At 41.2% G+C, this 20,549-nt stretch overlaps 1 protein-coding gene across 4 annotated transcripts in view; it reads left to right on the top strand.

Moving 5' to 3' along the window:
- LOC137381435 (NF-kappa-B inhibitor delta) overlaps positions 1-20,549 on the top strand; it is a 145,921-nt gene that overhangs the window by 16,506 nt on the left and 108,866 nt on the right. The window lies entirely within an intron of this gene.

Genomic DNA, 20,549 nt, shown 5'->3' with positions numbered 1-20,549 from the left:
TAAATAACTAGAGTATTTTTATGGGAGGCCAGACAGGACTGCATAAGAATAGTTGAGTCTTGGATTTAAAAAAGCACGGATAAGGGTTTAAACAGCAGATGAGGTGAGAAAGGGCAAAAAATGGGGCAATATTAGGGAAGTTGATGATTAAGTGGATAGGAAATTGGAAGCTCAACTTGGTCAAATAGGATGTCAAAGGTACAAACAGTCCGGTTCGGACTGTGACAGTGGCAGCGGCCTGAGACAAGAGGGTTTGGAACTGGTGGCTAGGTAACAGAATTTGGGAAAGGGTTGAAAAGAATGGCTTATCTTAGATAGAAATTCACCGGAATTAGATACAAAACAAGTCAGAAAACAAGAGTATTAGAGAAACAGAAATAAAAGTGATTGCACAGTATATTTTATAAGGAGAAAATACTAATTTTAGTAAATTCTTCATGCTTTTCATGAACCGTAGACCACATTGAATAAAAATCTGATAGGATTCTTAACCACTTTGAGCCAGGAAACCATGCTGGGGTCATAAAAGGTTAGGTACTCCTCTGTCTATGAAAGGAAGTTTTAAAGAAGCAAATGGTTTTACTATTTAAACTTTGTTCCTCGAATTTCAAATTTGGACTGACACTGTTGAATTGTATGTGATAGGTATGATATAGTTACAGTAAAATCTTTAAACAACTGTCACCAACTGGAATACAAATACAAACTAATGCTGATACTCTGGTGTTGTATTTTGATATTAGCGTATGACTTATGACTCCAATTGACCCAACCCTGTTGAAACCAGGGTCAGAGCTGAATCTTTGCACCTCACGTCTCCAGCATTTAAAGCCCTTGTAACTGGCCTTAACATCAGTTAATTACTGAAGCGATCAACCTACATTGTATGCTTTACACTACAACACTGATCTTTCTCTTCCTCTTCCTACAAGAAGCCGACCATCTACCAACAACAACTTGTATCTATATAGCACCTTTAGCATGGTAAGATAGCCCAAGGTGCTTCTCAGGAGCATAATCAAACAAAAATTGTCACCCAGCTAAAGGAGACATAAGAGGAAGTGACTAAATACTTGGACAAAGAGGTAGGTATTAAGCAGCAGCTTAAGGGAGGAAAGAGAGGTGGAGAGTTGAAGAAGTTTGAGGCTAAAGGCATAGCTGCCAATGGTGGGGCAAAGGAAGTGATCCAGATCAGGATGTGTGTGCTCGATGCTCCAGTTTATCTTTTTGTCTCATTATCTTGACCTAATTTGCTTTTATGCGTGGTATAAATGAAATGTATAACAATGAAGTGCCTGAGGTACTGACCGTAGCTCACTTGTAAACTGTGAGTTGTCACATCACCCCATTTGTAGAGAAAAATCATCTCCCATTGGTCTTCATGATATAGAGCCTCCATATCAAGAGCAACAATATTGACAAAACATATTTTTTCATCCCTATTTATGACCTTTTTCCTGCAGCGCAGGATGCATTGCTTGCTGTTGTTTGTGACACTCAGTTAGTTAATTCAATCATGAACATAGGAAGAATGATGACAGGAAATGAACCTCTGGTCCATACATTCAGTCCCACACAATTGTGATGCTTGTGTCACAATATATACCCTCCCCAGTCCATCCAATACCATGTGATCTCCTTTGATCTTGTTGAGAACCATTTTGTGTGGTGCCTGTCAAATAGTAAATATAACATTATGTAAATACAAACTTTATATGTTCCTTTGTTCCTTCGGCCCTTTCTATGCTGCTGCCACTCCACGTGTAGGTGGCATTGTTGATGAGTAGACCTTTTGCTAATTCTGTACTGCCATAATTAGATGGGCTTCAGGTAACCAAAAAAGACTTATTTGTCTTGTATAGCACCATCTACAATTCAGGCATTTCTACATATACCATAGATCGCAGTATTTGGAGATTGCTTGAACAGAATATAAGTCAAAAACTTCCTTCACAGCTCTGTTGTTGCTGCTCTCCTGAATTTTTTTTTAAATTCTTCCATGGGATGCGGGCATCACTGGCAAGGCCAGCATTTGTTTCCCTCCCCAATTGCCCTTGACAACTGAGTGACTTGCTAGACCATTTCAGAGGGCGTGGGGTTGAAGTTACATGTAGGCCAGACCAGGTAAGGACAGGTTACTGAACCAGATGGATTTTTGTGACAATTGATGACGGCATGGCACAATTACTTAGACTGTCTTTTAATTTCAGATTTGTATTGATTAATTGAATTTAAATTCCACCAGCTGCCATGGTAGGATTTAAAACCCTGTCCCCAGAGCATTAGCTGGGCTTCTGGCTTACTAGTTCGGTGACATTACCACTAACCCACCATCACTCCTGATAGCTCAGTATGTGCTATAAGTAGCTGGGTCATACACATAATAAATCTCCAAGTTTGATTCCTGATACATGCTGCGCTAACCAATCTTAGTTGGGCTGAAGGTGGGTGTGCTACAATTAGCCTGATGTTTCTGGCCAGGGTTTGCCTGATAACAGTCAGTGTTGGAAGTGCCTGTGTATTGATGCAGTGTAGATACTGTATTTGTCTCCCATAATTTAACAGCTTACCATTAACGTTGCTCACTGCTTAATATCAGATTGCAATACAAACAATCATTGGTCCATTTCTCTGAGTATGGAGCAACATTGCTGCTCTACATCATTGTTACATCCTACGTTTCAAATCAGCTTTTGCACTCTAAGCAACCCACAAATGGCATTCAGTATGCTGTACCTTTGCTCTGTGTCTTTTGAAAACTTCAATTGGACCTCCTTCTAGGTCTTCACAGAGGTTAAACCCAATCTGACTCTGTCAGTGAGGCAGTGCCACACTCAGGATGTATGTCTGGTGCAGGTTTGTTGTCCTCTTTCTCATCAGTCTATTTCAACTTTCTAAAAGATTTGTCAGTACCATGTAGTCCCAGCTAGTGAAATAAACTTTCCTAAATCTTCACTGTTCTATTTTGGAAATGCTTTGTTTTGTGCACTCCATATTTGGATAAAAGCAGGGATGTCAACCCTCCATGATTGTCCTAGAGTCTCCCAGAATTAAAGATTAATTTCCCAAATGATGCTGTGAGCAACCCGGGAAAAATATCATAGGGATATTAAAAAATGGTGTGTTTTTTCATTCTGATTGATCGCTTTTCTTAGTTATAAAAGGTATTGGAAATGGGGATAAGAGGTTGTTTGGGCAGGGCAGTTGGAGGCAGGTGGTCATGTGATTAGACCTCCAGGGAAATATCCAGTCAGAGTTGGTAATCCTAGATAAAACTTATGTGGTCATTTTGTGGTAAAAATTCTGATAAACTGCTTCTTGGTGTGAACCTGGAATGTGTATCACAAAATTGCACACTCTCAGCTTGTTATTGTCCATCCATTGTAAACAGGACACAGCAGATTGGGAATGTACTCCCTCACTGATCCTGAGGGAGTTGCACTTTGTTAATTTTTATCGTTTACCTCCTTGAGTACTGTGGAAGGGTATAAGTTACAGGTGCACCGATGATTGGCCAGTTGGTTTTTCTTTAGACAACAGTTTGCTACACTCTCCAAGTCAGGGAAATAAATCACTTATTCACAAAAAAGGGAAATAGAGTGTTTAGTGTCTATACATTTTCTGATTAAGGAAAACAGACAATAATCCTAAATGCATCTTGGTGAGACCACATCTGGAGTGCAGCATACCGTTTTGGTCTCCTTACTTAAGAAAGGATATGATTGCATTGGAAGCAGTTCAGAGAAGGTTCAGTCGACTGATTCCTGGGATGAAGGAGTTATCTTATGAGGAAAGGTTGGACAGGTTGGGCCTTTATCCATTGGAGTTCAGAAGAATGAGAGGTGATCTTATAAAGAGCACCTGTCAGAAAGGTAGTGAATTTCTGGAATGTGTCCGGGATAGTTTCCTGCAGCAATATGTCCTAGATATAACAAGGGGACAGGCAATATTAGATGTAGTTATGAGTAATGAGCCAAATTTAATTAGTAGCCTAACTGTGCGTGAACATTTATCAAATAGTGATCACAACATGATCGAATTCAAGGTAGCGTTTGAAAGTGAAAAGCACGAATCAGCTACTAGAATTTTAGACTTGGGTAAGGCTGACTTTACCGGGATGAGACAGAGACTGTCCACGGTAAACTGGAAAGATCTGGGTCAAACGACTGAAGAACAGTGGAGAATATTTAAAGAAACATTTCACGAAATACAGAGCAAGTATATACCCCTGAGAGGAAAAAGCTCACTTCACAGAAAACACAGCCATGGACAACTAAAGAGATTAGGGATAGCAGAAAACAAAAAGAAATGGCTTACAAAAATGCAAAACACAGCACAGATCTGGCCGAATGGGATCGATACAAAGACCAGCAAAGGGTCACAAAGCAGCTTAGAAGAGCTACTAAAAGAGATTATGACAGGAAACTTGCAAGGGACATCAAAATCAATAAGAAGAAACTTTATAGTTACATAAAGGAAAAGCGGGTGGTCAAGAGCAATGTAGGCCCACCAAAAGCTGAAACTGGAGATATTGTCATTGATAATGGGGAAATGGCAGCCATGTTGAACAATTACTTTGCCTCAGTATTTACAGTTGAAAAGGAGGATAACTTGCTGGAAGTCCCGAAAAAATTAATAGCCAATAGGGGGCAGGGACTTAATACAATTAACGTAAGTAAATCATCAGTAACAAGGAAATTAATGGAACTAAAGAGTGAGAAATCCCCAGGACCTGACGGTTTCCATCCGAGGGTGTTAAAGGAAGTAGGGGAGCACATTGTAGATGCCCTAACTATAGTCTTTCAGAGTTCCCTAGATTCAGGAGTGGTCCCTCTGGATTGGAAAGTTGCACATGTCACTCCACTTTTTAAGAAGGGTGAAAGGGGGAACCAAGGAAATTACAAACCAGTTAGCCTGACATCTGTGGTGGGCAAGTTGCTGGAGTCTATAATCATAGATAGGGTGACTGAACACCTAGAAAAATTTCTGTTAATCAGGGACAGCCAGCATGGATTCATGACGGGAAGATCATGCCTGACAAATCTCATTGAATTTTTTTGAAGAGGTGACTAAGGTAGTGGACAGAGGAATGTCTATGGATGTTATTTATATGGACTTCGAGATGGCATTTGATAAAGTCCCACATAAGAGACTGTTAACTAAGGTAGAAGCCCGTGGAGTTGAGGGCAAATTATTGACATGGTTAGAAAGTTAGTTGAGTGGTAGGCAACAGAGAGTGGGGATAATGGGTAAGATTGGCAGGATGTAACTAGTGGTGTCCTGCAGGGATCTGTGTTGGGGCCTCAATTATTCACATTATTCATTAAGGACTTGGATGATGGCATAGTAAGTCATATATCCAAATTTGCTGATGATACAAAGTTAGGCGGCATTGTAGACAGTCTAGATGATAGCATAAAATTGCAAAGAGATATTGACAGACTAGGTGAGAGCGCAAAACTGTGGCAGATGGATTTCAATGCGGGCAAGTGTGAGGTTATCCATTTTGGACCAAAAAAGGATATAGCAGAGTACTTTCTAAATGGGAAGAGGTTAAGTACAGTGAATGTCCAAAGAGTCTTGGGGGTTCAGGTGCACAGATCTTTAAAATGCCACGAGCAAGTGCAGAAAATAATCAAAAAGGCTAATGGAATGCTAGCCTTTATATCTAGAGGATTGGAGTATAATGACACAGAAGTTATGCTACAGCTGTACAAAACCCTGGTTAGACCCCACTTGGAGTACTGTGAGCAGTTCTGGACACCACACCTTAGGATATATTGGCCTTGGAGGGAGTGCAACGTAGGTTTACAAGAATGATACCTGGACTACAGGGGTTAAGTTACGAGGAGAGATTACACAAATTAGGCCTGTTTTCACTAGAATTTAGAAGGTTAAGGGGTGATCTGATTGAAGTCTTCAAGATATTAACAGGAAAAGACAGGCTAGATAAAGATAAACTATTTCCACTGGTTGGAGATTCTAAAACTAGGGGGCATAGTCTAAAAATTAGGACCAGACCGTTCAAGAGAGATGTTAGGAAGCACTTCTTCACACAAAGGATGGTAGAGGTTTGGAACTCGCTCCCACAAACAGCAGTTGAAGCTAGAACAGTTGTTAATTTTAAATCTGAGATGGATAGATTTTTGTTAAGCAAAGATATTAAGGGATATGGGCCAAAGGCAGGTATGTGGAGTTAGGTCGCAGATCAGCCATGATCTCATTGAATGGCGGGACAGGCTCGAGGGGCTGAATGGCCTACTCCTGTTCCTATCTTTCTACGTTCCTAAAACATATAAGATCCTTGAGGGGACTTGAGATGCAGAGAGGATCGTTCCCCTTATGGAAGAGACCAGAACTAGGGGACACAGTTTAAAAATAAAGGATCTCCCATTGAAGATGGAAATGAGGAGAAATTTCCTCTCTAAGGGTTGTTAGTTTGAGGAATTCTCTTCCCCAGAGAATAGTGGAGGCAGGATCATTGAATACTTTTAAGGCTGAGTTAGATAAATTCTTGATTGACAAGGGAGTCAAATGGTGTGGCAGATAGCCAGGAAAGTAGAACTGAGGCTGCAATTTGATCAGCCATGATCTTATCAAATGGTGGAGCAGGCTTGAGAGGCCGAATGGCCTCCTCCTGCTCCTAATTCGTGTGTTCGTATGTATCTTACCACCTTCTTTTGCCAATAGAAATGATGGGCACATTAGGTAGTGACCCTTTTTAGCCAGTGGCTAGAATCTTTACAAGATAAACTGAAAGATCTTGCAAGGAAGCTAGTGTTATATTTCAAGCTTGAGTAGATTGATTGGATGTATCATTGTTTTGTTGTTTGCAATATCCTTTTGAATTTCATGGTAATGGATCAAAATCAGCAGCGCTGGTGAACAACCTAAATTATTTAACGCTGTCTGCTAGCTTCATGCTCAACATTATATTCCATCTTCTCAATCTATAACTTATCTTTATAACCTTCAATCCCATTCCTAAACAGATTATTTTTTTAACAAAATGGCTTGATTAGCACAATATGAAGTCCTTTTGCTTTAATTAAGTTTCATATATCAACTGCCCTGTGGAGAAATACAAATGTAATCTCTTTTTCGCTTGAACTTGCTAATTTTGCCCTTGTACCCCTAGTTCTGCAGCAGTAAATTTGTACATGATGGGGAAACTATATAAAAAACAATGGAAGTAGAGGGTGAAATCTTGGGAGCTGGTTATGCATAGTCTGACTTGCCCTGCAGAAAGTACCCATTCTGATGACTGAGAGATTGCAACAGTTAACAGAGCAAATATACTTCATGGCTCAATGCAGGTGCGGCAACAACAAAAGAATTTCTGTCTGTTTTACATCTTCAATCAAAACTCCCTCTTTTGCCTACTTTCCTCTAGTCAAATAAAAGCCCTTGGAAACAATTATTTCTGACAAATGTGTTGAATCAGGTCAATTACCATGCAATTTAAAAAGATATTCCAAACAATGCAATGGTTAGTATTTAACGAATAAATGCATGGTTTTCGAAAAAGATACATTCCATTAAAGCAAAAGAACCCAATAGGGAAAGCGAGTCAGCCGTGGCTAACAAAGGAAGTTAAAGATAGTATTAGATCAAAAGGGGAGGCTTATGAAGTTGCCAAAAAAGCTGTAAGCCAGAGGATTGGGAGAATTTTTGAATCCAGCAAAGGAGGACCAAGAAATTGATAAAGACAGAGAGAATAGAATATGAATGTAAACTAGCAAGAAATATAAATATGAATTGTAAAAGCTTTTATAGGTATTTTAAGACTCTTAAAATGGGGGTCTCACTTCCCTTTAAGGGCCTGACCCCATACTGAGTATCAATGACACGAAACAGACTTACAATTTCCATTTTATGTGGAACACCTTTATTAACTCATCAAATAATAGTATATACTTACAACCCCAGTTGCTTATTAGACTACGTACAGAAGCACATTCCTAGGGGTCAGGTCCTCTGAACGACTTCTCCCGCACAACCTCCTGTGACTGACCAAGTCATGCTTCCCGGCTGCAGCCACAATGTCTTTATGAGCTGTGTCTTTATACCCCTTTCTTATCCCATCCCCTTGACATACAAGGTATTGTTTTAAATTGGGTCATCCGATTGGGTTTCAGTGCCTTATCAATCCCACCCTGGCTATGCAAGACCACCTGCATGTGGTCATATCCTGTTTTCAGCAGGGGAGTTCTTAGGTGCATCTTGATAAGACAAGAAGGAAACTATTCACACATATTTCAAAAGGCCATTGCCCCTGAGTGTGGTTGTAGATTTATGAAGGGGAAATCATGTTTTTTGGAGATGTTTCCAGCTGAGAGGATAAGGGCGAACAAGTGGATGTGGTGTACTTGGACTTTCAGAAGGCCTTTGATAAAGTCCCACCTAGGAGGTTAGTAAGCAAAATTAAAGCGCTTGGGATTAGGGGTAATATACTAGCATGGATTGAGGATTGGGTAACAAGCAGAAAACAGAGAGTAGGAATAAATGGGTCATTCTCAGGTTGGCAGGCTGTGACCAGTGGGGTACCGCAAGGATCAGTGCTTGGGCCCCAGCTGTTCACAATCTATATCAATGGTTTGGATGTAGGGACCAATTGTAATATTTCCGAGTTTGTGGATGACACAAAACTTGGTGGAAATGTGAGTTGTGAGAAGGATGCAAAGAGGCTTCAAGGGGATTTGGACATGCTGAGTGAGTGGGCAAGCACATGGCAGATGGAATATAATGTGGAAACGTGTGAAGTTATCCACTTGGGTAGGAGGAACGGAGGTGTAGAGTATTTCTTAAATGGTGAGAGATAGAAAAGTGTTGATGTACAAAGGGACCTAGGTGTCCTTGTTCATAAGTCACTGAAAGCTAGCATGCAGGTGCAGCAAGCAATTAGGAAGGCAAATGGTAAGTTAGCCTTTATCACACGAGGATTTGAGTACAGGAGCAAAGAATTCTTGCTTCAATAGTTTAGAGCATTGGTGAGGCCGCACCTGGAATATTGTGTGCAGTGCTGAGTCCCTTGCCTGACTGAGGAAGGATATACTTGCCATAGAGGAAGTACAATGGAGGTTCATCAGACTGATTCCTGGGATGGTGGGATTGTCCTATGAGGAGTGATTGAGGAGACTGGGCCTGTATTTTCTTGAGTTCAGAAGAACAAGAGGCGATCTCATAGAAACTTACAAAATGCTTAAAGGGATAGACTGGGTAGATGCAGAAAGGACGTTTCCCCTGGTTGTGGAGTCTAGAACCAGGGGATCAATCTCTGAATAAAGGGCAAGCCACTTAGGACTGAGATGTGGAGGAACTTCTTCAGTCAGAGGATGGTGAATCTTTGGAATTCTCTGTGCCCCAGAGGGTGGTGGAAGCTCAGTCACTGAATAAATTCAAGACAGATCGATAGATTTCTAGTTTCTAATGACATCAAGGGATATGGGAATAGTGTGGGAATATGGCATTGAGGTAGAAGATCAGCCATGATCTAGAATGGTGGAGCCGGCTTGAAGGGCTGAATGGCCTACTCCTGTTCCTATGATCCTATGTTCCTAAACAATGATACATCCAATCAATCTACTCACACCTGAAATATAACACAAGCTGACTTGCAAAAGCTGCAGGACCTTTCAATATATCTTGTAAAGAGTCTAACCACAGGCTAAAAAAAGGTTACTGCTTCATGCCCCTGTCATTTTTACTGGCAAAGCCAATGAGAGAAAAAGCAAGAGTCCTCCTTTGGAAGCCTATGTCTCACAACATGAGCCATCTCTCAGAAATCCCCTCTGTGTCATCCACTACGCATATGGTATCATAGTGGTTATGTGACTAGAGTAGTAATCCCCAGGCCTGGACTAATAATCTGCAAACATGACTTCAAATCCTACTATGGCAGCTGAGCAATTTAAATTCAGTTAATTAAATAAATCATGAATTAAAAGCTAGTATCAGTAATGGTGACTATAAAACTACTGATTGTTGTTTAGAAAAAAATGCTGATTCACCAATGTACTTTAGGGAAGGAAATATGCCATCCTTACCCATTCAGGCCTGTATGTGACTCCAGACTCTCACAATGCGGTTCACTCTTAACTTCCCTCTGGAATGGCCTGGCAAACCACTCAGTGGTACCAAAGTGCTAATCGGTGTTTCAAGAAGATGGCTCACCACCACTTCCTCAAGGATCATTAGGAATGGTCATTAAATGCTGGCCTTGCCAGTGACATTCGCATTCCATTAATGAATTTTTAAAGCGACTCTATGCGGTGAGGTTTCCTGTACAAGCTGCTCCTACACACTCTCGCCCTTAACTCACATCTGGAGCGTTCCATCATGTCGTCCAATGGAGCTGGGGGTCCCTGGTGGAGGGCTCTCTCCATGGGAGTTCTCCGCTGTTCCACTGGGGATCTGGCATAAAGACTGTTGCCTGGAGCAGTCTCATCTAATATGTACGTAAGGCACTCAGGCTGCCTTTAATTTTTGTGGCCTGGATGATTCTGTGTTTATATGGAGCATGAGAAGTTGCAGCCCCTCCTCCATGATTCGAAGGGGCTCAGACTCTATTTCTGGCTGCACTTCAATCCCACGCTCCCAATCTTTGGCATCCTGTGTGGAGGGGAGTGGGCAAGTTGGAGGAACCTCCTCTTGGGACTGCTCCTGGGCCTGGCCAAGTTGGCCATCCACAGGTCCTTGCAGCGGGCATTCGATGTGAGTGTTTGGTCCGATTATCTGCTTTTCTCCCATGGCTATGCTCGTGCCCAGGTGTCCCTGGAAAGGGAGCACACAGCATCTGCTGGTATGCTTGAGCCTTTCTGTGACTGTTGGGCACTGGAGGGACTGGAGTGCATTGTGGATACAGCGAACAAAATTCTAATTCGAAATGTTTTGTGTTAGTTTTGTCATAATTTAGAACTTATTGTCCCTTTAAAAATGGAGCACTTGTGGTTTAAGGTTTGAAGTATTCTTAATAATTTAATTATCCTTATTGATTAATCAGAAAAGTAGAAACAAGGAAAGCTTATGAACCAGGAGTAAAAACAGACACCGCTGGAAAATCTCAGCAAGTCAGTCAGCAGTTGGAAGGATACACCCCCAAAATATCATAACTTACCTTCTGGAGAAGGATACATGCCAGTAGTCACTGTTGAACCAGAGCAATTTACAAATGCTTGAATACAAACAGCAAAGTACTGGAAATACACAGCAGGCCAGCCAGCATCTAGAAAGAGAAAAGAGAGGTTATAATGTCTGAGTGTCTCTTTACAGATGCTGATGCACCTGCTTTGTTTTGGTATCATTCTTATTCCTGGTTAAGAATCTCACTTTGAATCAGCCTGGCTTTATCAATAGAGATGAAACTGATCCTAGATACCAACTGGTGTACTGCACAGTAAGATAAGTATTATGCCAAGCTCTCCTAGTGAGTTTGTGCAGTGTTTAACTGCCACACACCAGTGCAGAAAGTACCTATGGTCAACCCCAGCAATAGCAGGTGCCACAATTGATACACTAAGTTAGGTAAAGGAACAGAAAGTTAGCCAGGGTCCATGGTCCAGAATCACTAGACCCTGTTGAAAGTGTGTGTGTATAGATATTGAATAAGCTCAGCATTGAGCTTCTTCTTCCCAGTTATGCTATTTTAGGGCTGTACCCTTACAGACGTTGACTGACCTTGCTGTGTATTTCCAACATTTCGTCCACTGCTTTAGATCTAGCAGATTGGGCTCTGGGTCATTTCTGTAATGAAGTCACTTTTATACGTGGCCATTGCATTAGCCTGGTGCACAACTGACTAACAGGAGAATTGGGGAGGGGGGAGGGAGAGGTGGTGGATCATCATTTCACTCCCATTAGACATGACTACCCATTGGATGGCAACAAGTATTCAGAGGCTCGTGGTCTACTCTCATGCTTCCCAGGGCTATAATGAGACACGCAGCTGCCATCGAATGTTAGATATAAACCCAATATTCACAGACTGGAACTCTTATCTCCACTCATGGGGTCTGTGTGGTGTGTGATTCAAAGCCATAATCTTCTAACTCAGAGGCATGAATGCATGAATCAGGACTCGTTCCACTACACTTAGGCTTAGGCTTTATTGTGTCGATAGTCTACATTTGACCTAATAATGTGAAATATAATTAGTCTGTGCTTAAACTGGGACCACATGTATGCTGCTCAGATTAGGAGTGAGCAATTGAACGGTAAGAAAGAAGTCAATCTATGTTGATTTGTACGGAAACCAAGAAGAAATTATGCTCCAAGATACTGGTATCTCCAGTACGTCACTGAAAACTGTTGTTGCGACCAGGTGAGAAAGAGGTCTAGGGTTCCCTTTCTGCCTTCATATGGTCTTACTGTAACAGGGTTTTATTTTTAAACACACTGTGTTTTAGCTCCCCCTTGGTGAATCCTTGTTCACTGCTTTCCAATTATAAGACAAAGAAATAAACACAAACAGACTTTCTTAGGTTTAAAGAAAGATTGAAATTTATTAAAACTTAAACTCTAATTCGGTTGACGCTTACAGATACACGACATGCCCATGCTAGCATGCATACATAATGCACACATGCGGATAGGGACAGAAAAGAGCAGACGAAATAAAGTGGAAATGTTTGAGGCACTATCTGAAGAGTTTTTTGTTACTGTGCTTCGAGCTCAACGTATTGTCCTTGGTTGTAGGTAGATCTTGCTTTTTGTTGGGGCCCAGTATTTTCTTAAACCTTGTTCACTGTAGGAGACTTTTCTCTCTTGGGTTTCATGTATCTTCAGTGGGTTTTGGAGTTCCATGAAAAAGAGATGGGAGCAGACAGGAGAGGCTCTTTTCAATCCAGGAGCCAAGAGCTTTCTGCCAGTTCAAACACTGTCTCTTCAATTTAAAACTCCAAGTTGGCCAGCAGGGTGGTCACGTGACCGACTGGTTTGACCAGGTCTGTTTTGTTTATTGTATGGGAGCAGGGTACAGCTCCTTTGTTCCAACGCTGTCTGCTAATATGCAAAAATGTCCTTTGTTATCGCTTGCCCCACCCCCGCTTTACTTGCTTATAACCTTTCACATTTCTAATATTTGCCAGTTCTGAAGAAGGGTCACTGACCTGAAACGTTAACTCTGCTTCTCTCTCCACAGATGCTGCCAGACCTGCTGAGTATTTCCAGCATTTCTTGTTTTTATTGCAAAAATGTCTTTCTGGACAAGGGCCTGGCAATTCCTTGTAACAGGCCTTCTCTTCTTCCCAGCAACAATTTGAAATTTAATGTCCATGTGGCGAAATTAATGTGCCTCATTCATGGCAGGTGGGGGCCTGCATGACACTGTTTAGTTTCAGGAAGAATTAAAGCTGGACAAAACCAGGCTACAAAATATTTTCATATAATTCTCAACAATATCAAACATGTCAGTTACACTAAGACTGCTTTCATTTCATGTAGTGTGTTTAATTTGTATTTAGGATCAATTTTGAGGTTGGTTGTAGCTGTCAATGGAGGTGCCATCTGTCACAGTTGAAGAAGTATCGAGAAATAATCTACAGCTGATTGATGTGCCCACCATATAATATGCAAATTTAACCCAGCACACAAGCGAAAACATAGGATATCATTGCACATGGCTGGCGTTATTCACAACCTGGGCTAGTTATCTTGTAAATGTTTTTTTTCCCCTTAAGTAATACTGCATTCAATATATTTATGTGACAAAATGCTTGTTATAACGTAGCTTTGATGTGTTATGCATTACTTATTTTTGATGTAGATTGAGGAAAATCTAATTTCAGCACAAACACCTGTTGGCAGATGGGCTAGGTATTTATTCCTCTATATATTTGAGAATGCAGCATCTTGGCCATCAAGTTACAGCTACAATCGTACATGTGCTGTCTTTGGTTTTATATTTTTTAAGGATGCCAGAGGTATCTGATGTAAACTGAAGTGCATAATTAAGGAAGGATAAAACCCCAGCTGTTCTTTTCTTCATCTACAAATATTACACTCAAATTCAGTAACAAACAGTGTGGCTAATCATCAGTGCTTTGAATACCGTGCCTGGAGAGCACTAAGGTGCAAATTTTAATTTTACCTTGTGACTGCTTGTGTAACAAGTTTCTGATCCACAGTCATGCCACTGTGGGACAGAAGTCTGGGACTCTAAAGCAGAAAATGCTGAAAAGAGTCAATGGGTCAGTGAGCGACTGTAAAGTCTCCCTGGGTTGCTCATTTATACAGCCTAGCACTGGCTTAAGGGCCCTGAGGATTATGACAGCTGATTATGACCTTGTCCTCACTTGTATGCAGACATTTACACCGCCAAAGCAATAAACACAAAGGCATTGCCATGAGGAATAAACCAGCGAATGGCTGTCACTTATTTTGTTCAACTGAAACAGGCGCAACATTTGTACATATTCTTTCTGTCTGCAAAGAACAGGGCCCTGTGTATTAATATATGTGGCTTCCAATATGCGTACATACTGGTTCATTCTTCAGGACAATGCCTTGACCAATCGGAGTCAAGCTGCCTGGTTTAAATTTTAAACAAAGCTTGGCAGTTAACTGTCAGTCACCTTAAACTGGTGCATTTGCCATGGCAACGCCTCTACCGAACAAAGTTTACTTGCCAACCAATCATCACTCTCTGCTCATGCAGTATAAGCTGTTGTTTTCCATTACCTTGGTTATTCTTGTGGTTGTCCTGATGAGTGCAAGACGAAAAGCTTCAACAACATGTCTCTATTTTCAGCAATATTCAAGTTCTGTACTACTAAACGACTACTATGCCATGCATTTGTCCAGTGAACCATGTGGGGTGACAGGGTGTTGAGGGGCAGTCACAAGGAAATTAAGGTTAAAAATGGCTAGTAATAATTGGCACAGAGAACCAGATCATTGATCAGTTCTAGGAGCTGATTTGAAATTCAGCCTCAACTGATGGAATGAGAGTCTCCCATCTTTGCTCTCTATAAGGACATTTCCAGCAGTCCCAATCCAGCTACAAGTATGTGCATGTTCATTGCACAAAACTTTAAAACTTGAAGAACAAGCTACATCCCTCAATACTCACAATACTGGGAGCTATGATTGTTTAACTTTATCACTTCCAGTTGGCTGGACAAATTAAACCACATTTTAAAATTAAAAGTTACTGAAATGATAAGTATAATAAAGACTTCTTGAATGAATAATAAAAGCAAAATACTGCAGATGCTGGAAATCTGAAACAAAAACAAAATGTGCTGGAACTACTTAGCCAATCTGGCAGCATCTTTGGAGAGAGAAGCAAAGTTAACTTTTCAGGTCTGTGACCTTTCATCAGAACTGGCAAAGGTTAGAAAAGAATTAGGTTTTAAGCAAGTGAAGGGGAGGGGGTGGAGGAGAGAACAAAGGGGAAGGTGTCAGATAGGGCAGAGGGAGATTAAATAACAAAGCTGTCCTGGGACAAAGGCAAATAATGTGTTAATATTTGTGGTGAAAGACAAAGCATTAGTCCAGAGAGACTGCTAAGAGCGGAATAACGAGCAGCTCTGACTACATGAAAAACAGGCACATGGTTAAAAAAGTAAAATAGCTCGAGGAGCAGCACCGGATCTTTCGATTAGGCACTCTACAGCCTTGCGGACTGAACATTGAGTTCAATAACTTCACAGCATGTCTGGCCTTTTTTAGTATTTTATCTGTTAACCATGTGCCTGCTTTTCATGTAGTCAGAGCTGCTCATTATTCCGCTATTAACAGTCTGTCTGGACTAATGTTTTATCGTACACCACAAGCATTAACACACGCTTTGCCTTTGTCCCAGGACAGTTTTGTTATTTAATGTCCCTCTGCCCCATTTTAAACCTTTCCATTTGTTCTCTCCCTCACCTCCCTCCCCTTCACTTGCTTAAAACCTAATTCTTCTCTAACCTTTGCCACTTCTTGAATGAAGCTCCCTTCATACCAGATAAAGGATGAATATTTTCATAGACTAATTTACATCAGATAACTCTGGAGTCCTTAAAAAATATAAAACCGAAGACAGCACATGTACGATTGTAGCTGTAACTGGATGGCCAAGATGCTGCATTCTCCAATATATAGAGGAATAAATATCTAGCTCATCTGCCAACAGGTGTTTGTGCTGAAATTAGATTTTCCTCAATCTACATCAAAAATAAGTAATGCATAACACATCAAAGCTACGTTATAACAAGAATTTTGTCACATAAATGTATTGAATGCAGTGTTGCCTAAGGGAAAAAAAACTTTTGCAAGAAAACTAGCCTAGGTTGTGAATAACGCCAGCCATGTGCAATGATATCCTATGTTTTCGCTTGTGTGTTGGGTTAAATTTGCATATTATATGGTGGGCATATCAATCAGCTGTAGATTATTTCTCGATACTTCTTCAACTGTGACAGATGGCACCTCCACTGACAGCCTCAAAATTGAACCTAAACACAAAGTAAACGCTCTACATGAAATGAAAGCATTCTTAATATAACTAACAACATGACAGGGACCAATGTTAAGGCTGCAGTTTATTCGTGGTTCAGGTGACAGGCAAAACCATTCAAGCTTTGTTTGAATGGTGGCTTCATCGAAACGCTTTGATTAAATTACAACATTGTGGTCACTTCCAGGTAACTATTGTTCTTTCTTTGCAACAGCAGAAATATTATATGAGGTTCTAGCCTTGAGTCACTCCTGAATACCCATTATCTCTCTCAATCTTCTAACCCCCTCTATTAAATTACACACATCTATTCGTTCCTGGTTGTCTTTTTTTTCAATATACAAGATTGTTTGTTAAAGTTAATTAACTGCGGCTAGTAAAGTTTTGAGCTGTGAGTTAAATGGCTGAAATCACCCTGCAGTATCAGAGACAGTCATGTAAAACATTTATGTAGAAATCTGCTGTCCGCTGTTTTAGTAAAAGAGTTAATTAATGGCTTAAAATAGGCTAAAAAATTATGCAAGCACGTTAAAGTATTTGCTATTAATATTTCACACAATTTTAACTCCACAGTATTACCTGCAAGTTGTACCAATCCCTGCAGTTGATAATTGTGACCTTACCGTGCAGGCAGTTTTTTTTTACAACACAGACAGTTGTACTGTATCAGTTAAATTGTTCAGTGCAAATCAGCAAGGGTCCCACATTGATGGAAAAATTCATTAGACAAGTGTAAGAATAATAATAATTCACATAATCCACAGTGCTGATATTTTGTAAATATTTCTTATTGAGAATCTAACCATCTCTCCTTGACATTCAATGTCACAGTATTACCATCACTGAATTCCCCACTATCAATATCCTTGGGGTTACCATTGACCAGAAACTGGACTGGACCAGCCACATGAATACTGTGCTGGGAATTCTGCAGCAAGTAGCTCACCTCCTGACTCCCCAAAGCCTGTCCACAATCTATAAGGCAGAAATCAGGAATGTGACGGAATACTCCCTGCTTGGATGAGTGCAGCTCCCACAACACTCACGAAGTTCGACACCATCCTGGACAAAGGAGCCCACTTAATTGGTACCCCATCCTACACCTTAAATATGCACTCCGTCCACCACCGATGCACAGTGGCAGCAATGTGTACCATCTACTAGATGCACTGCAGCAACTCACCAAGTCTCCTTCAAAACCAACAACCTCCACCAACTAGAAAGGCAAGGTCAGCACATGCATGGGAACACCATCACCTGCACGTTCTCCTCCAAGTCACACACCAGCCTGACTTGGAAATATATCGACGTTCCTTCACTGTCACTGGGTCAAATCCTGGAACTCCCTCCCTAACAGCATTGTGCGTGTACCTACACCACATGGACTGCAGCGGTTCAAGAAGGTGGCTCACCACGTCACATGAATGGTTAAAATAAAATCCATATAAATTCATAGCATCTGTTGAGTGACTTAATTTCATAGCACCTGGTATTATTGCCGATATCTGTAACTTCTCCAGTCTGGCACCCTCTCCTCGATCTTTGTGTTCTTCTGCCACTGGTTTCCTGTTCATCCCTCCCCTTCCTTTGTCCACACATTGATGGCCATGCCTTCAGTCGCCAGGATCCTAAACTCTAAGGGTTCTGCTCCTCCACCTCCCCTGCTTTAAAACCTCCTTAAAACCCACCTCTCTCAGTAGGTGCAGATCAGAAAATTGGTGCAACAGCGTTGTAGCCCTATCCCCAATCCATCTCCCTCTGAATGATGTTCCCATGTAAATCTGTGTGTTAGGTTATATGCATTGCTTGGAAACTACAGTAAGCTATTCTATTGTCCATTATTTAATGTGCAACAAATTCCTCGCTCCTATTTTAACGAGGCATACTTACTTATTTCCAATGAGTTAATGCCTCCCTTAAAATAGTGGATGGAGGAAATCGATATGAATGCATTAAAAGTGATAACATCATCTTAATTTCCAGCTTTATATCTTTTCTCCATTTGGTCTAGTCATGCTCAGCTATTAATCTGCCCTTGTACACCATCTGTTAACATAAGAACTTAAGGAGTAGGTGCAGGAATAGGCCATTTGGCCCAGCGAGCCTGCTCTGCCATTCAATAAGATCATAGCTGATCTGATTGTGGCCTTAACTCCACTTTCCTGTCTGTCCCCATAACCCTTGACTCCCTTGTCAATGAAAAATCTGTCTAACTCAGCCTTGAATATATTCAATGACCCAGCCTCCACTGCTCTCTGGGGAAGAGAATTCCAAAGATTAATGATTCACTGAGAGAAGAAATTCCTCCTAATTTCCATCGGAAATGGAAGATCCCTTATTCTGAAACTGTGCCCCCTAGTTCTAGATTTCCCCCATGAGGAGAAATGTCCTGTCAGCATCCACCCTGTCAAACCCAGCCCTTCAGAATCTTCTATGTTTCAATAAGATTACCTCTCATTCTTCTAAACTCCAATGAGTATAGGCCCAACATGCTCAATCTTTCCCTCGTAAGAGAACCCTGTCATCCCAGGAATCAACCTAGTGAACTTGAAATTTTTTATAAAAATAACTTTGGAGTCAACCATATTTCAGTAGGGGTGAATGCAAACACTTATCACAAATGAGCACATGCCTGTGCATTATTTTGTGTGTGAGAGATTTTCGCCTAGAAATTCGATAATACTGCACCCATTTTATAGGCATAAAACGGACGCCAAAGCATGCAATAGGTTGGCCAGTGTGTCAAAGAGGCATCTGGGTCCTGTGCCTGAAACGGGCGACAGGGCCTTTGCATATGTCAATAATGGGCCTAATGTCTGTACGATGCCTCAATTACCAAATTGGATTGGCTTGAGTGCAGCCACCACCACTGAGGCTGCATTCAAAAAGCCTAGTCTACATGTAACCTAACCAGCCGTCCTTAAAGGGACGCTAGGTCACCAACAAAAAGTCAAGTGTTTAAAAATGCTTAACTGAATGTGGAACTAGATTAATTGCTGCATGGGATGACGGGGTTGTCATATGAGGAGAGATTGTTTAGAATGGGCCTGTATTATCTGCAGTTTAGAAGAATGAGAGTTGACCTTATTGAAACATATAAAATTCTTAGAGAGCTTTGTAGCTTGACAAGGCAGAGACTCATTCGCCTGATTGGAAAGTCTAGAACTAGAGGTCATAGTCTCAGAATAAGAGGGACTGGGATGCAGAGAAATGTATTCATTCGGAGGGTTGTTAATCTTAGTTATTCTCTACCCGAGGGGGCTGCGGATGCTCAGTCATTGAGCATATTCAAGGCTGAGATCAATAGATTTTTGGACACTGAGGGAGTTAAGAGATTATGGGAATAAGGCAGGAAAGTGAAGTTGAGGTACGAAATCAGCCATGATTTTATTGAATGACGGAGCATGCTTAAGAGGCCATATGCCCTTGTCCTGCTCCTATTTCTTAAGTTCCTACAAAGGAAGTGCAGGAGTGGTCCTCTCGACCCCACATTCAAACTATGGGCCATTGTTGGCCACCACTCACCCTCCTCCCAATTGCTGCCTCGTTCACCAATCATACCAATTTTATTGGCAACCATTTAATAGACAAAGCAATGGATGAGTTCCAGTATGGGTCATATCAACGAATCACTTTTTCAAAATACATATTGGATGAGGGACTTCAGTTACATGGATAGATTGGAGGAACTGGGGCTGTTCTCCTTAGAAAAGAGAAGGTTGAGAAGAGATTTGATAGAGGTGCTCAAAATCATGAGGGGTCTGGACAGAGTAGGTAGAGAGAAACTGTTTCCATTGGTGGAAGAGCTGAGAGCCAGAGGGCACCAATTTAAGGTGAATGGCAAAAGAACTAAAGTTGACATCAGGAAAAGCTTTTTTGCACAGCAAGTGGTTAGGATCTGGAATGCACTGCCTGAGACTGTGGCGGAGGCAGATTCAATTCTGGACTTCAAAAGAGAATTGGATAATTATCTGAAGAGAAAAGTTGGCAGGGCTACGGGGAAAAGGGCACAGAAGCGGAACTGGCTGAGTTGCTTATGCAGAATACCAGCATAGGCACGACAGGCCGAATGGCCTCCTTTTGTGCTGGAACCATTCCAAGGTTCCATGAC

Source organism: Heterodontus francisci, chromosome 22, assembly GCF_036365525.1.
Source record: "Heterodontus francisci isolate sHetFra1 chromosome 22, sHetFra1.hap1, whole genome shotgun sequence".
NCBI lineage: Eukaryota > Metazoa > Chordata > Chondrichthyes > Heterodontiformes > Heterodontidae > Heterodontus > Heterodontus francisci.
The sequence above is the reverse complement of the archived record's forward strand: the minus strand, read 5'-3'. Positions and strand labels throughout refer to the sequence as shown.